Here is a 16,687-nt window from a genome sequence, read left to right on the forward strand (position 1 = left end):
ATATTGGAAAGACCATTCTTCAGAAAGATTAATTCATGTTGACATTTCTAACCTCATGAAAAATTTATATAAAATAATTTTCTAAACTAAATCATTAATTAAGATCAACTTTTTGTATAGCTAGTAATATTGAAATGGTCATAATTTTGACAATGATGATCTTCAGGAGGACAACTATCATGTGGACCTTAAAATTGAGTATAAATCAGAAGTAAGAATAACGAGTCAACATCGATTAACTTTAATTTAAAATATTAAAACACAATTTTTAATATGATTTAGAGTCCTCAAGTACAACTATATCATATAAGATAAATTTATTTTGGATTACAATTTTTCTTTCCAACACATAAAGAAGCATTGATGATAAACAATTGGGAAGCTATTTATTACACACAAACTAACACCTTATTTCTTTTGTGCCGTCATTATACATAATTACAATTAAATCACTTAAGCACACAATACAACCATTACTAGTAGATCCAATATGACACTCACAGTTCCCAACACACAACACATATCACACAAATATTATTAGTAGATCCAGCATATTCTTGATGGGCTTCAAAGTTCACTACCACTGCACAAATCACAATAATCGTAAATCGGTACAGAGATGGGATACCACATTGCCATTAGGATTGTCAATCGAATGGATCAAACCCAAACTCGATAAAAAAACCCAATTTCAAATGAACACAATGTTGGAAAATATCTACAATTTTTTCAGATTTTTGTGACCGAGTGGGTCTATTTGAGCTACGATTTAAGTGGGTCCCACACTTTATTTAAGGCGGGATTACTTGGAAACTTATTATTTTCATTGAAGAGAATTATTTCATTTATTTAGTTATTAAAAACTCATTTTAAGTGAATGAGAAATCGATTCCAAACAACCCCTACTTGCCATGGTTTGTTATATGTGGTTTGTAGAACTATTGAGTTTATTAGTGAAACTCTTTAGTACCACATCGGATAGGAATAAGAAACTTGTCTAGGTCTTATATAGAACTTCTCATATCACTTAAGTGAATATGAAAAAGAGATTTGGATAAGCCCATGCATGCGCACAATGGGCCCATGGGCTCAAGAAGTATTTAAACCATTGGTCCAAAAAATCCTTAATATGTGTGCGGGCACACGGTGTGCTCGCAGGGGGGTGCAAATTTCGACAATTGGGCTTCACGTGACGGGCTCATTTGTTAATTTACGTGTTGGGCTTGGACTTAAATTCAAATTTTCTTTTGAAGGGACACATTCCTTAATTCCTATCACCGTCCAATTAAGACACCTCTTGATTTCCATGGGTGCCTGTTCGTCCAATTAGGACACCTCTTTTGATTTTTTTTTTTTTTGAGTTGTCTCTTAAGAGACACCTTTCCTTTTTCAAGAGATATTTTGTTTCTTAGAATCTTCTATTTTCAAGAGACACCATGTCTCTTACTATTCTATAAATAGGTCATTTCGACCTTAGTTTTTTTATTAAATTTTTTTTTCTCTTCTCTGTTGTTTTAACTTGTTTGCATTCTGAATTCTCGTCTACATTCTTTGAGAGTACAAACTCTGCGTTTGGTTCGCTAGACGTGTAGATTGGAGTGCTGCCTTTGCACGTGTGATCGTTGTATCTTGGGAGACAATTGGTCATTGATCCATGGACATCAAATTGCGGGAACAAAATTATTTTAAGGACATTGTGTTCAACACAAGCCTCGATCAATCTTTATTTTATTCCACTCTTGGGTATCTATCGGATAATAATCTTAAGATAATTTTGTCGGATTTTGTTATTCTATTTTCACTGATTAAAAAAATGAATCACTAAGAAAAACTCGAGAAATGTAATGGCTCGGATTTCAAGTGATGGTAATAGAAAATGTTGTTTTATTTGACAAAATTAAATTTAATCAAATTCCTTCAAGAAGAGACTACTGTTCTTAAGGAGAACTAATTAGATAACCAATTGTTGCTGCTATTGAAGCATGGAAACATTCTGATTTCCTATGTAGGAATTATATCCTTAACGGATTAAATAATACATTGTATAATGTATATAGTCCAATCGCCACTGTAAAAAAACTGTGGGAATCCTTAGAAAAAAATATAAGACAGAAAATGTCAGACATAAAATTTTTATGGTCGTAGGTTTTTAGATTATAAATTGTTGGATTCCAAAATAGTTATAAATCAAGTCCAAAAACTTCAAATTATTCTGCATTAAATTCATGCAGAAGGCATGTCTATTAGTGAATTCTTTCAAGTGGCATCGGTAATAAAAAAAAATTACCGCCATCTTGGAGAGACTTTAAAAATTATTTGAAGCACAAATGCAAAAAGATGAAGCTCGAAGACTTGATAGTAAGATTAAGGATTGAAGAAGATAATCGCATGAGTAAGAAAGGGACGAAGAATAATAATTTTGAGTGTAAGGCTAATGTTGTGAAAGTTAAACGACCTAAGTCAAACTCTCACAATAAAAAGACGAAAATCTTTACTCTGGGTCCTAAAGGCAAGGACTTTAAAGATTTAAGGAAACCTATTTTTTTTGCAACAAACCTAGACATCGAGTCAAAGACTGCCGTAAACACAAGGACCAGGATTCATCAAAAAATAAACTTGTTCAAGCCCAGTTGACTGAAGTAGAGAATTTTGTTGCAGTTATTTCTGATATCAACCTCTCTGCAGTTGTATCTGAAGTAAATTTAGTCAAAAATATTAAAGAATGGTGGGTAGACACAAGGGCTACTCGACATATATGTTCTAACAAAAATTTATTTTTAAAATATATTAAAACGAAAAATGATGAACAACTTTATGGGCAATTCTTCAATTTCAAGAATTGAAGGTCAATGGGAGGTGGTGCTGAAATTACTTCGGGGAAGAGTCTTACATTGACTGATGTGCTACACGTACCAGACATCCGAAAAAATCTTGTATCTAGATCTTTATTTAGTAAGAAGGGTTAAAGATTGGTATTTGAATATGATAAATTTGTACTTATTAAAAATGGGATGTATGTGGGCAAAGGGTACTTGACGGATGGTCTGTTTAAATAGAATATAATGACGATTGTACCCAAAAATTCAACTATGAAAAAGAGAATTCTTCCGTTTATATACGTGAGTCTTTCAATGTGTGACATGATAAATTAGGTTCTGTGAATTTCAATACCTTATGAAGGTTAATGAATTTATATTTATTGCCTAAATTTCATATAAACCAAAATCATAAATGTGAAATATGTGTGGAGGTCAAATTGACCAAAACACCCTTTCATTATGTGAAAATGAATAATAAACCTCTAGATTTAATTTATAATGATATTTGTAATTTAAAGTTTGTGCAAACAAGATGTGGAAGAAGTATTTCATTACTTTTATTGATGATTGCACAAGATATTATTATGTGTATTTGTTAAGGAATAAAGACGAAGCCTTAAAAATATTTAAACATTACAAGGATGAAGTTAAAAATCAACTCAGTCAAAAGATAAAGGTAATAAGAAGTGATAGAGGAGGTAAATATGGAGTTTCTATTGGTAAGTTCCGTTTAGAACATGATACTATTCACCAAACTATCGCTCCTTATTCATCACAATCTAATGATGTTGCTGAACACAAAAATCGAATACTAAAAGAAATAATGAATACTATGTTGATAAGTTTTAGATTACTCTAGAATTTGTGAGAGGAAGCAATCCTTTTAGCAAATCATATTCTTAACAAAATACCTCACAAGAAATTAAACCAAATTTCATATGAGTTATGGAAAGGTCGAATATCATATTATAAATATTTAAAATTGTGGGGGTGTTTGGCTAAGGTAATGGTTCCTAACCCTAAAAAGTTTAAGATAGGACAAAAAATCATTAATTGTATATTCATTGGTTAAGCATACAACAGTAATGCATATCGATTCTTTGTATATAAATCTGATATTCTTGACATTTATGAAAATATTATTATTAAGTCAATGGATGCTTCATTTTTTAAAAATATTTTTCCTTGTAAATATGTACAAGAAATAAGTTCTCATAAAAGAACTTATAATACTACGATTACTAGTTCACAAGGTAATATAGATAAAAAATCTATAAAAAATAAGGATGAATCTAAACACAGTAAGATAGTTAAAGTGATTAAGTCATTTGGTCTTGATTTTCTAACTTTTTGTTAAAAAATGAACTTCAAACTTTTAAGAAAGTCATGTCTACACCGGAAGCACCTTATTGGATAGAGGCTGTGAATAGCAAAATTGATTCAATTTTACAAAATCACACTTGAAATTTGGTAGATCTTTTACCAGGCAGCAAGCCTATAGATTGCAAATGGATCTTCAAAAAGAAGATAAAACCTGATAGTTTCATAAACAAGTACGAGGCAAAACTTATTGTTAAAAAGTTCAAACAAAAAGAAGGTTTGGACTATTTTGACACCTATTCACTAGTTACAAGAATAACTTCCATTCGTATGTTGATAACTATTAATGGATATTAAAATAATTTTTTTAAATGGTGACTTAAATGTGAAAATTTGTGTGAAATAACTAGAAGGTTTTACTATCAAAGGACAAGAAAAAAAAGTGTGTAAACTTGTTAAATCATTTTATAGATTGAAATAAGTTCCTAAATAATGACATGAAAAATTTGACAGTGTAATGTTGTCAATTGATTTCAAAATTAATGAGTGTGACAAATGTGTATACGTTAAGAACATTGAAAATGCTTATGTCATTGTTTGCCTTTATATTGATGATATGTTAATTTTAGGAACTAACAAAAATATCTAATCAACAAAGAAAATGTTGACCAATAAGTTTTAAATGAAAGACTTAAGTGTTACGGATGTTATACTAGAAATAAAAATTAGTAGAACATCAGAATAACTTGTATTATCTCAATCACATTATATTGAGAAAATGCTTAAAACATTTAATCAAATTGATTGTAGTCATGTTAAAACACCAATATAAGTTAATTTTCATTTGAAGAAAATATCAGTGAAAGTATCTCTCAATTAGAGTATTCTAGTATAATTGACAGTTTAATGTATCTTATTAACTGCACAATGCTAGACATTGCTTACTCAGTTGGCAAACTTAGTAGATATACAAGTAATCCAAGATCAGCTCACTAGAAGGCATTAGTCAAGATTTTAAGATACTTAAAATTTACTTTAGACTATGGGTTGCATTACATTAGGTATCCAATAGTACTTGAAGGATATTGTGATGTCAATTTGATATATTTTCACACTTGGAGATGCAATCATTTTTTGGAAATCTTCTAAGCAAGGGCACCATGAAATTAGAATTTATAGCTTTAGATAAAATAGGAGAAAAAGCTGAGTGGCTTCGACATTTTTTAGAAGATATTCCATTACGACCAAAACCCATGCCCATCGTCGATGTACATTATGATAATCAAGCAGCCATAGCAAGGGCACAAAATAATATTTACAATGGTTAGTCTCGATATATTCGTCGTAGACACAATATTATTGAGTAGTTGCTCTCAAATGGAGTTATTTATATTGATTATATAAAATCTAAGGAAAATCTCGTGGATCCAGTTATCAAAGAATTAATAAATGAGCAAATATACTGCATATCGACGGGAATGGGATTAAAGCCTACACAAAAGGGTCATCATAATGGTAACCTAACCTAGTTGACTAGAGATCCCAAGATCTAGGTTCAATGGGACAACTAGTTGTGTGTGATTCACTAATAACACTAAGGAGATAAACCCTCTCACCCACTCCTATGACATAATAATGCTGTCTATAATGGTTTTTTAGGGTAAGCTTTACTTTTAATAATGCCTATAACTTGAGTCTCAAGTGGGGTATAGCAGAGTACTCTTAATAGGAATCATATATGTGAATGTGAAGTTGGGTCGCTTCCATGAGAATTTATAAAGGTTAAAATTCTCCATACCATTTATGAATTCAGGAATTTTCAGGGTCAAAATGAACACAACAGTGAGAACTGACTATGTCAGGAAAGGAACTATGTGAATTATATTGTTGTGATTTACACTTAAGGTTGAACAGTTCAAGACATTGTGTTAACTATTTAACTACTAAATCCTATAGTTTTTATTAGGAAAGGTTCAAAGTCACAAGCTATCTATCCTGATGTAATATTTGTCCTATTTGTACTCTCTTTGTTTTGTTTTATCGTCATTTTAATTGTTGCCATTTTCATTCATGTAGGAGATTGTTGGAAAAAATCTATAGTTTTTTCAAATTTTTGTGATCGAGTAGGTCTATTTGAGCTACGATTTAAGTGGGTTCCACACTTTATTTGAGGCAAAATCATTTGGAAACTTATTTTTTTCATTGAAGAGAATAATTTTCATTCTTCTCTCTTGCTGCCCCATCTTCTTCTCCCTTATTTTCCCATCTTCTTCTCCATAAAAACCAGCAACTTCACCTTCCATTAACAGCCCCAAACACCCTCTCTCTCAGCCCTCTTCTTCTTCGTCATAACAGCCTCCATTAACAGTCCCCACACGTCCTCTAGCAGCCTCCATTAACCGCCCCCACACGTCCTCTAGCAGCCCCCATTAACAGTCCCAATCTTGGTCCAAATACAACACCATTACAGCCCCATAACCAGTCCTAAAACTTGTCCTTGCAGTAGACCCAACCTTGGTTCAAGAACAGTGTCATTACATCCCCATAACCAGTCCCAAAACCAGTCCAAGATAGCCCACTTCCTCTTCATAAAGCTTCATATCGACGATGAGGCTTCTCTCTCAGATGTTGTCTTAGTCGAGCCTCTTTCTGATCTCTTGCAAATCCTCAAACTCTGAAGGAGTCTCGGCAGCCCCATTAGATTAACGGGTTAACTCAATCAGCCAAATAAAAGGTAATGCATCGTTTCTTTTGTTTACTACTATGATGCAAGTATTAATCCATTGACTGTTGCAGGGATGATGTGGAGACCCAAATATTCAGCCACAAACATCGGCTATTTTAGAGTTCATTGCCCTCATTGACTAAAGATGGAATTTTAACGTGAAAGTGATGACCAAGTTGACCCTCTGATTTTTTGTCTTGATGAAAAATTAATACAAAATTGGCTATTCTTACTCTATAAAAGTAATTTTATATAAGTATAGGACCAATCAAATTGATTTTTTTAAAGACAGTGAGTCGACTCATTGAATTTCCGTGAGTACGGAGACAATGAAATTATCTTGTGGCAAAGTTTTTGCCAATAAATTGACACATTGATTTTTGTGCACGTGGCACTAGAAACGATCATTGATTTTCCAAAATATTAATGGATCGACTCACTGATTTGTATGCTCATATGGGTAAAATCGATTTTCTTTTTAATATTTCCATGTGAGTTAATTCGCTGATTTCTATGTACATTAGAATTTTAGACTTGATTTATCATAATGGACATGTGAGTTAACTCACAGATTTTGGTGGACATTGGGGTACGGAAATTTATTGTGGTCAATGAGTCGACTCGCTGATTTGTGTTCACGTGACAAAAATGGATTCTTGAAAATTCACAACTTTCTAATCTTGGGGATTTATGGATTTTTCATTGATTTGGTGATTTTCCTAAAATCATGATTTTCTATTGTTGGAAAATTGATATTTGTAAATTGCTAATTTGGGAAATCCAATTTTGATAATTCTCTAATTTGGAAAATATTTTTTTTCCCATTTCTAATTTTAATCTCCCAATTTAGGAAATTTCTAATTTTTAATTTAGAAATTTTATGAATTCCCAAATTAGAAGCTTTATATTCCCAATTTTCCATTTTAGAAAGTTTCACAAATTCCTATTTTAGTCGATTTGGAAAATGTTCACATTTTTGGATTTGTAATTGAAATGTTGCCATGTTGACTTTGGAGCATAAGGAAATTAAGGCTTTTTCCAAATATTTTTATTGGTGTGCGTAATTCGAGAAATCGCATGAGATTTGGGACAATATTGGCCTTGAGATTCGTTTAGCACATTTGATATGATTTGATGATGATGGTGACGATGATTGGACCATAATCTTGACTTTAGTCTCTACCCGTTGACCGTAAGACAGTTTGGATCGTAGTAGAGACCGATCATCTTGATCGGACGGGTTCGGTGCCTAATACCTTCCGAAATCCGTAATCTGACCTCTTACCCATTTCTCTGATCCGTGGATCGACCCGATTCATTTTGGAGTTATTTTTGGTTCCTAGACCCAAACTAGGTGGCGACTCCTTATTCCCTAAAAGTCTCTAATTTACAAATTGGATCCCTACCCACAATTTGGTGGAAAACGGGTCGAGGCGATTTCACCCATCCCCCTCGATGTTCTCAAAACTACCTCTCTAGGTAGTGCTTTTGTTAACGGATCCGCTAGCATTTCTGAAGTTGGTACATACTTGAGCACGATCACCCCATCTGCCAACATCTATCGAACAATGTTATATCTAAGGCCTATATGCCTTGATTTACCCTTATATTTTCTGTTTCCTGAAATGGCTAACACAGCTTTATTATCACAATAAATAGTAATTGCATAATCTCGAATAGGAGTTAATGGAATAAATTTAATAAAACTTTGAAGCCATTCTGCTTCTTTTACCACTGCCAATAATGCTATGTATTCTGATTTCATACTTGAAGCAGAAATACAAGTTTGTTTCTTTGACCCCCACGATATCGCTCCTCCTACTAAAGTATAAATCCAACAACTTGTAGATTTTGAATCATGAGAATCAGAGTTCCATGTAGCATCTGAGAACCCTTCTACTAGTTCAGGTTTACTATTATATTGTAAACAATAATTTTGAGTACCTTTTAAATATTTCAGAACCCTTCTAATTGCTTCCCAATGTTTAGGTCCTGGGTTACTTGTAAATCTACTCAATACCCCCACTATAAAAGCTATATCGGGTCTTGTACATTGCATTAAATACATAAGGCTATCAACTATTTTAGAATATTCTAATTGAGATTCTGCTCTACCCGTATTCTTAAATAATTTCTTACTTGGATCACAAGGAGTAGGAGAAGGTGAACAGTCAAACATATTATATGTTTTCAATATTTTTTCAACATAATGTGCTTGAGATAAACTAATGGTTTTATCTTCTTTTATTATTTTTATTCCAAGAATAAAGTCTACCTCTCCAATGTCTTTCATATAAAAAGATGATTTAAGATAATTTTTAGTTTCTACAATTATATCAATATCTGTATCAAAAATTAACATATCATCTACATACAATGACACAATCACATAACTTTGATTTATAACCTTACTATAAATACATCTATCACATTCATTTGATTTAAAATCAAATTCTTCTATTTTCTTATCAAATTTATCATGCCACTGTTTTGGCGATTGTTTAAGACCATATAAAGATTTATTCAATTTACAAACCAGATTACTTTTACTTGATTCTACATAACATTCTAGTTGTTCGAGGTAAATTTCTTCATCTAAATCACCATTTAAAAATGTAATTTTTACATCCATTTGATGTATATATAAGTTATGAATAAATGCTAATGCTAAAAGAACTCTAATAGAGGTTAATCGAGCAACGGAGAAAATGTATCAAAATAGTCTATTCCTTCTTTTTGTCTAAACCCTTTGGCTACTAATCTTGCTTTAAATTTCTCTATACTGCCATCTGATTTTAGTTTCTTTTTGAAACCCACTTATGTCCTATAGCCTTACAACCTGGAGGTAAATATACTAAATCCCAAGTTCTATTAGATTTAATAGATTCTATTTCATCATTCATAACTTCTTTCCAAAACACACTATCTAAAGATGTTGTGGCTTCTTTGTAAGTCTTAGGATCTGCTTCTAAAACATAGGTGTAAAAATCTGGACCAAAATTATAATGTGGATCCTTTCTTGATCTCTTACTTTTCCTAAGTTATAGTTCTCCATTTTCTTGTCTTTTTCCTAACACTTGTTCAGGATGGGTTTTATTTTTTAAATCAGAAACATTATCTTTACGTTGAAGATTTTCAAAAAATTGTGCTTCTACAGATTCGATAATAACATTATCATCTAAGTTTAAAAATCGATAAGCTTTACTATTTTGAACATATCCTATGAAAGCACACTTATATGTTCTAAAGCCTAATTTTTTAATCTTATCATCTGGTTTTCTAACATAGGCTAAACAACCCCATACTCGCAAATATTTTAAATTCGGTTTTCTATTTTTCCAAAGTTCATATGGTGTTTTGTTTACTTTATAATACGGTACTCTATTTAAAATATGACATGCAGAATACAAAGCTTCACCCCATAAATTCATAGGCAAATCAGAATTTATTAGCACAGAATTTATCATTTCTATTAATGTCCTATTTTTACGTTCCGCTACACCGTTTTGTTGAGGTGTTCTAGGGACAAAAGTTTCATGTATAATTTCAAAATTTTCACAATAAACAGAAAAATCGTTATCAAAATATTCCCCTCCTCTATCACTTCTTAAAATTTTAATTTTCTTTTCTAATTGATTTTCTACTTCCGCTTTATATAATTTAAAAGCTTCAAAAGCATCATTTTTGTTTCTTAACAGATAGATATAACAGTATCTACTAAAGTCATTAATAAAAGTGATAAAATATCTTTTACCACATCTCGTTAGTATCCCATTTAATTCACATAAATCTGAATGTATTAATTCTAAGATAGTAGAAGTTCTCTCTACACTACGATGTGATTTCTTTACTATTTTAGACTGAATACATATATGACATTTATCATTATTTTCTTTATTAAACTTAGGTACTAAATTTAAATTCATCATATTTTTTATAGCTTGAGAATTTAAATGTCCTAATCTAGCATGCCACAAATCAAAAGATTCAACAATATAAACAAAAGAACTTTCATTGATTACATTCAACTTAATCATATTGTTTACAACGTACCCTTTACCAATGAAAATATCATCTTTGGTCAAGATCAGTTTTCCAGAATGAAGGACTAACTTGAACCCATTTTTGTCTAACATACAAGCAGAAATTAAATTCTTCCTAATTTCTGGAGCATGTAGAACATCCTTCAACAAGAGAATCTTTCTAGAAGTGAGTTTGAGTTTCACAGTACCGGACCCCGCAATCTTGATGGTAGAAGAATTTCCCATGTAAAGTTGTCATTTATCTTGAACTTTGTATGATTTGAAAGCAGATCTATCAAATGACACATGCCATGTTGCACCTGAGTCGATCCACCAATGTCCTTTTGTTTCAACCATATTTACTTCGGACACAACAACAACCACTACATCTCCTACCATGTTAGATTCGGTCTTCGATTTTTTACCTTGTCGTTTTCTACAATCTCTTGCAAAATGTCTTTTTTTCCCACACACATAACAGTCGCCTTCATTCTTTTTAAACTGACCATGACCATTTTTCCTGATAAATTTCTTGAATGGTTTTCTAATGATAAAAGGCTTGTTGTATTTTTTCTTTTTTTGAATTACAGACTCAACTATATGAGCCTTAATTGATTCAGAGCGATCATCCTTTTTATCTCTGATCTTATTTTCTTCTTCTATTTTTAAACCTTTGAAAATCTCATCTAGAGTTTGCAAATTTTTATTATGAGACAAGATTTTTCTATAGTCTTTCCAACTGGGTGGTAATTTAGAGATTATTGCACCCACTTGGAAACTTTCGGGAAGTTTAATATTTTCTTCCTCCATCTCAGTAACAATAAATTGCAACTCTTGAACTTGTTCAAGAATAGGTTTATTTTCTGTCATTTTAAAATCGAAGTATTTAGAAACTAAAAAAGTTTTTGTACCCGCATTTTCGGTTAAATACTTCTTCTCTAGTGAATCCCATAATTCTTTAGCAGTTGTGTACTTGCAAAACGAGTTGAACAATCTGTCAGTCATTACATTGAGTACATGATCTCGACAATCCAAATCATCATCTTGTCATTTTCGTTGAGAGTCGATTTGTTCAGAAGTTGCATCCGTTGAAATAGTTGGACATGCTTTTGTAAGCATATAAGCGACCTTAAATTGACGGAGCATAAAGAACACCTTCTGTTGCCATCGTTTGAAATTCGACCCATCAAAACGATCAAGTTTTACAAGGTCTTGATTCATAAACTTGATGCTTTGTGACATTAGAGCAATAATATGTTGTCTATAAATTGTTAGAATAATAGAACTTGAACTTAAATTGCTCTGAGGCACGTAGTAATCTACGTTGTCTTATAGACAACAGACGCCCCCACTCCGATTAAACACGAAGATGCAGATGGGTTGCTGGCGAACTTGTCTTCAGGATACAACAGAGCCCAGTTCTAACACAACTGTATATTTCCTCAAAATTTGTACTATTTTGAGAAAATCTGTCATACTGAATCTCGGATACACGAATGCCTCTTTTTGTAGAAAAATTTTGAAATTACATTTTTTTTAACTTAATTGATCTCCATAAAATAGATAACAATTATAAAAGTCACACCCATTCGTAAATGATTTTTGAATCTCAATAAGTATAAAACCCATTGGAACTACTAGGCACCTATTCGGATCAAGGAATCTGTTAAGCACCCTTAGGCTCCTTCAACACCTTTCGGATCGGCCTTGGTGCCTATCCAAAATTGGACGGCCTTATTAAATATTTAATTTTCCTCTCTCTCTCTCTCTCTCTCTCTCTTTCTTTCTTATTTTATATATATATATATATATATATATATATATATATATATAATAAAAAAGAATTATTAAATTTCCATATAGCTTGAAGCCATTAGGAGCTCTCAAGGAGAGAGTCTTAGGAATGAAGAAAGAGTTGAGAATAGGTTCTTATTTATAGGTTTAAAAATCCCTCCAAAACATTTTAAAAAGCAATGTGGGATTTATAAAAATTTGAAAAAAGGAGCCAAAAGAACTTTTACAAATTTCAATCCATGTGAAAAGTTATCAACCAATAGAAATGTTCTTTTAAAAATTACTTACTTTTCTTTAACAAAAAGTACACCAACCATAAAGTAACTTTCAAATATCATTTTAAAATAAACTAAATTAATTTTATTTGAATCAATTTTAAATAAATATTAATCAACATTTATTAACATTTATTTTAACACTTACTAGCCATGATTTGTAGAACTATTAAGTTTATTAGTGAAACTCTTTAGTCCCACATCGGATAAGAATAAGAAACTTGTCTACTTCTTATTTAGAACTTCTCATATCACTTAAGTGAATATGAGAGAGAGACTTGGATAAGTCTACGCACACGCACAAGGGGCCCATGGGCTCAAGAGGATTTAAATCATTGGTCCAAAAAATCCTTAATGCATATGCGGGCACACGATGCGCTTGCAGGGGGTGCAAATTTTAACAATTTATTTTCACATGGGTGTGCATGACGGGCCATTTTGCTAATATTGCATGTTGAGCTTGGACTTGGCCTTGGACTTAAATTCGAACGTCCAATTAGGACACCTCTTTTGGATTTTTTTTGGGTTGTCTCTTGAGAGACACCTTTTTTTTTCCAAGAGACAATTTGTTTCTTAGAATCTTGTATTTTCAAGAGATGCCATGTCTCTTACTATTCTATAAATAGGTCATTTCGACCTTAGTTTTTTCATTAAAAAAAAATTTCTCTTCTCTGTTGTTTTAACTTATTTGCATTCTGATTTCTCGTCTGCATTCCTTGAGAGTACAAACTTAGTGCTCGGTTCGCTAAACGTGTAGATTGGAGTGCTGCCTCTGTACATGTGATCGTTGTATCCTGGGAGACAATTGTTCATTGATCTGTAGGCACTAAATTGCAAGAATAAAATTGGGTTCAACATAAGCCTCGATCAATTTTTATTTTATTCCATTCTCGGGTATCTACCAGATAACACACAATTTTATAATTCATTTGATTGATTTTGGATGAATAATATGTATATAAAATAGGCCGAATGATCATGTAGTGTCTGGATTGGGATTTTCATTTAGGTCATGATCAGATCTCTAAAGTTCATTGTCTAGATTAGATTTATATATAATTAAAAATATTTTTTTTCATATTTAAGACTTTGAATAAAATAGGGAAAATGAATTGAATCCCAAATTTAGAATGGTAGATTGAAATTGGATCCAATCTGATTGATACTATTTCAGTGCTAATAGGACTCAATGCACATCCACTTGATAACCCTAATTGCTGAGAGAGAGAGAGAGAGAGAGAGAGATAGATTTGCGCCTTTGATTAATTGTACCTTATGTATTGATTGGGTAGAGTAAACGATCGGCATACAACAAAATTGATGTGACGTTTTTATACCCTCCTCTTCATCTTTTTTCCATTGGAGGTTGTTGTTCCACCACATTGGCTCCCCTTTTATTTCTATCTTTTTATCAGCTTTTACGAGATGGGTGAGACGAAAAGGGAGTTTATGCAAGTTTGGACACCCCCTCACTCTAATTTCCTTCCATTTTGGACATTGTAACAAATTGGTCTGGTCACTGTAGATAGTCTTTAAGGCTGGAAGCTCCCAAAGGCACAAGGTTTTCAATTGTGGGAAATTCAATTGGCCTTCATCATATCGTGTATTAAACACAATCTCTAATCTACTACAAAATCTGATTTCCAAAGTTTCTAATACTGGAAAATCGATATTCATATTGGAAAATTGATCGAGAACACACTCGAGCATTGGACAATACTCCAAATGAATCTGTTTTAGAGACTGGAAGTCACGCAGGTAAGTTATGTCACCTCCATCAAGTTGGTCAATCTTGCAAGATTCGAGACCCAAAGGTTTTGTAGTGACGTGAACATAATTCCCATTAAAAACGAAAAAAGGTGCTCCATTCCATGGCATCTCTATATCCAACACTCTTCCACACTTTTAAATGCATCACCAAATTCATTTAATGATTTAATAAATTTATTGTTGTGCAGAGAGAAAATTTGTGTGTGATAGAGAACACGATTAAGATTGTTAGGGAAATGATTCCCACCGTTGATCTCAAAAAAATGCCCGCCTTTACTTGTAGTAGTAAAATGAGCAAAATGTAGGGTAGGGGTGAGTGAGGTGGTGGTGGAAGATCGAGAGGAGATGGATTTATAATAAATGTCTTTGTAAAGGAATTTTTTCTTTCCAAAAGAAGCAACATTTTTAACAATTTCATTGTTTCCTCCTCCTCCTTGTTCAGAATCAGAATCCTAAGGACAAGGAGATATGGTGACTTGGAATCTTGACAAGCGAGAGAAAAAGAAGAAATGGAGGGATTCAAAGATTTTAGTGTTACTACTTACTGATATGAAAGCTTGTGGAAGTTGTTTGTCATTAAGGAGGGTGAAAGCGCCCTTGATTCGTAGGGTGCGAGGATCCGCTTTTTACCTTTGAGGTTTGGGAGTCACCACCTAGTTATTACGGTATAGGAACCGAACATTGACTCTAAAAGGAAAATAATACTAATTTACGAAAGAAAATACGGGTCCGGGGATCACATTACGGGGTTGGAAGGTGTTAGGCACCAACCCCGCCCAGCAAACGCCGGTCTCTACTGATTCCCAAATAAAACTATATTAATAAAAAGACCTAAATAATAAAAATAAAAATAAAAAAAGTTACCTTTATGAACGCAACGATGTTGTTCCCTCAGATTTGATAGAACAACTCCTTATACAGCACCCTTCGCTTCGTTCTGTCACCGGATTTACTTCAGATCTTCAAGACGAGATACTTTCTTCTTAGATCTGAATTTTTTGACTTTTTCTGGATTTCTGAATGTTTTTGAAGAGCTTCTAGATGTTCTTTGAGCTAAAGTTGGGGTATGAATGTTAGGTAAGGAGTTAGGACTTCAAAATTAAGGTTTGTGGGAGGCTAGGGAAGTTTTTTGACCTACTTTTTCTAGAGTTTATTTTTTCATACTAAAATAGGTTGTAGGGACCCTTATTTATAGATTTTTTTAAAGTATTTTTTTAGATAGAGTTAGTGTTTAATTATAATTATTTTAAATAGAATTAATGTTTAATTAGAATTATTTTTAATTAGAGTTAGTGTTTAATTAGAATTACATTAGATAGTTTTATAGTTTAATTAGAATTCTATTAGATAGTTTTAGAATTTAATTAGGATTCTTTTAATTAGTTTTAGAGTTTAATTATAATTCTTTTAGGTAGAATTAGAGTTTAATTAGAATTCTATTAGGTTTTTGACTTTGGTCTTATTAGATTGATTAGGGTTTTGACTTAAGTCTCATTTGATTGACTAGAATTTAAGGCTTTGATTTAAGTCTAATTTGATTAACTTGACTTTAGGATTTTGACTTAAGTCTTACTTGATTGACTTGACTTTAGGATTTTGACTTAAGTCTTAATTGATTGACTTGAATTTTAATTAGGATTTCACTTTACATTAATTAATGTTTTAATTATTAATTTCGAAAATTTTAATTATTAAAATTATAAAATTATCATTTTACCCTCGGAAAAGACTTTTTGCATTTTAAGTCGTTTTTCAATGTTTCAGGATGTTTTGGAATTGATTTTTCGTAAGAAATTCAATGGAAATATTGGTTTGTGTCATTTATAAAAAATTTGTGAGAAATGATCGTGAACTTTATGAGGGGCATTTTCGTAATTTTGTCAAATTTTGTAAAAATTGGTGAAATGGTTTATTTGATTTTCGATTTGTTGTTTTATGTGTTTGAAAAGATTTTTCTAAGCG

This window comes from Akebia trifoliata, chromosome 1 (genome assembly GCF_017979445.1).
Source record: "Akebia trifoliata isolate Shusen 1 chromosome 1, ASM1797944v1, whole genome shotgun sequence".
Classification (NCBI taxonomy): domain Eukaryota; kingdom Viridiplantae; phylum Streptophyta; class Magnoliopsida; order Ranunculales; family Lardizabalaceae; genus Akebia; species Akebia trifoliata.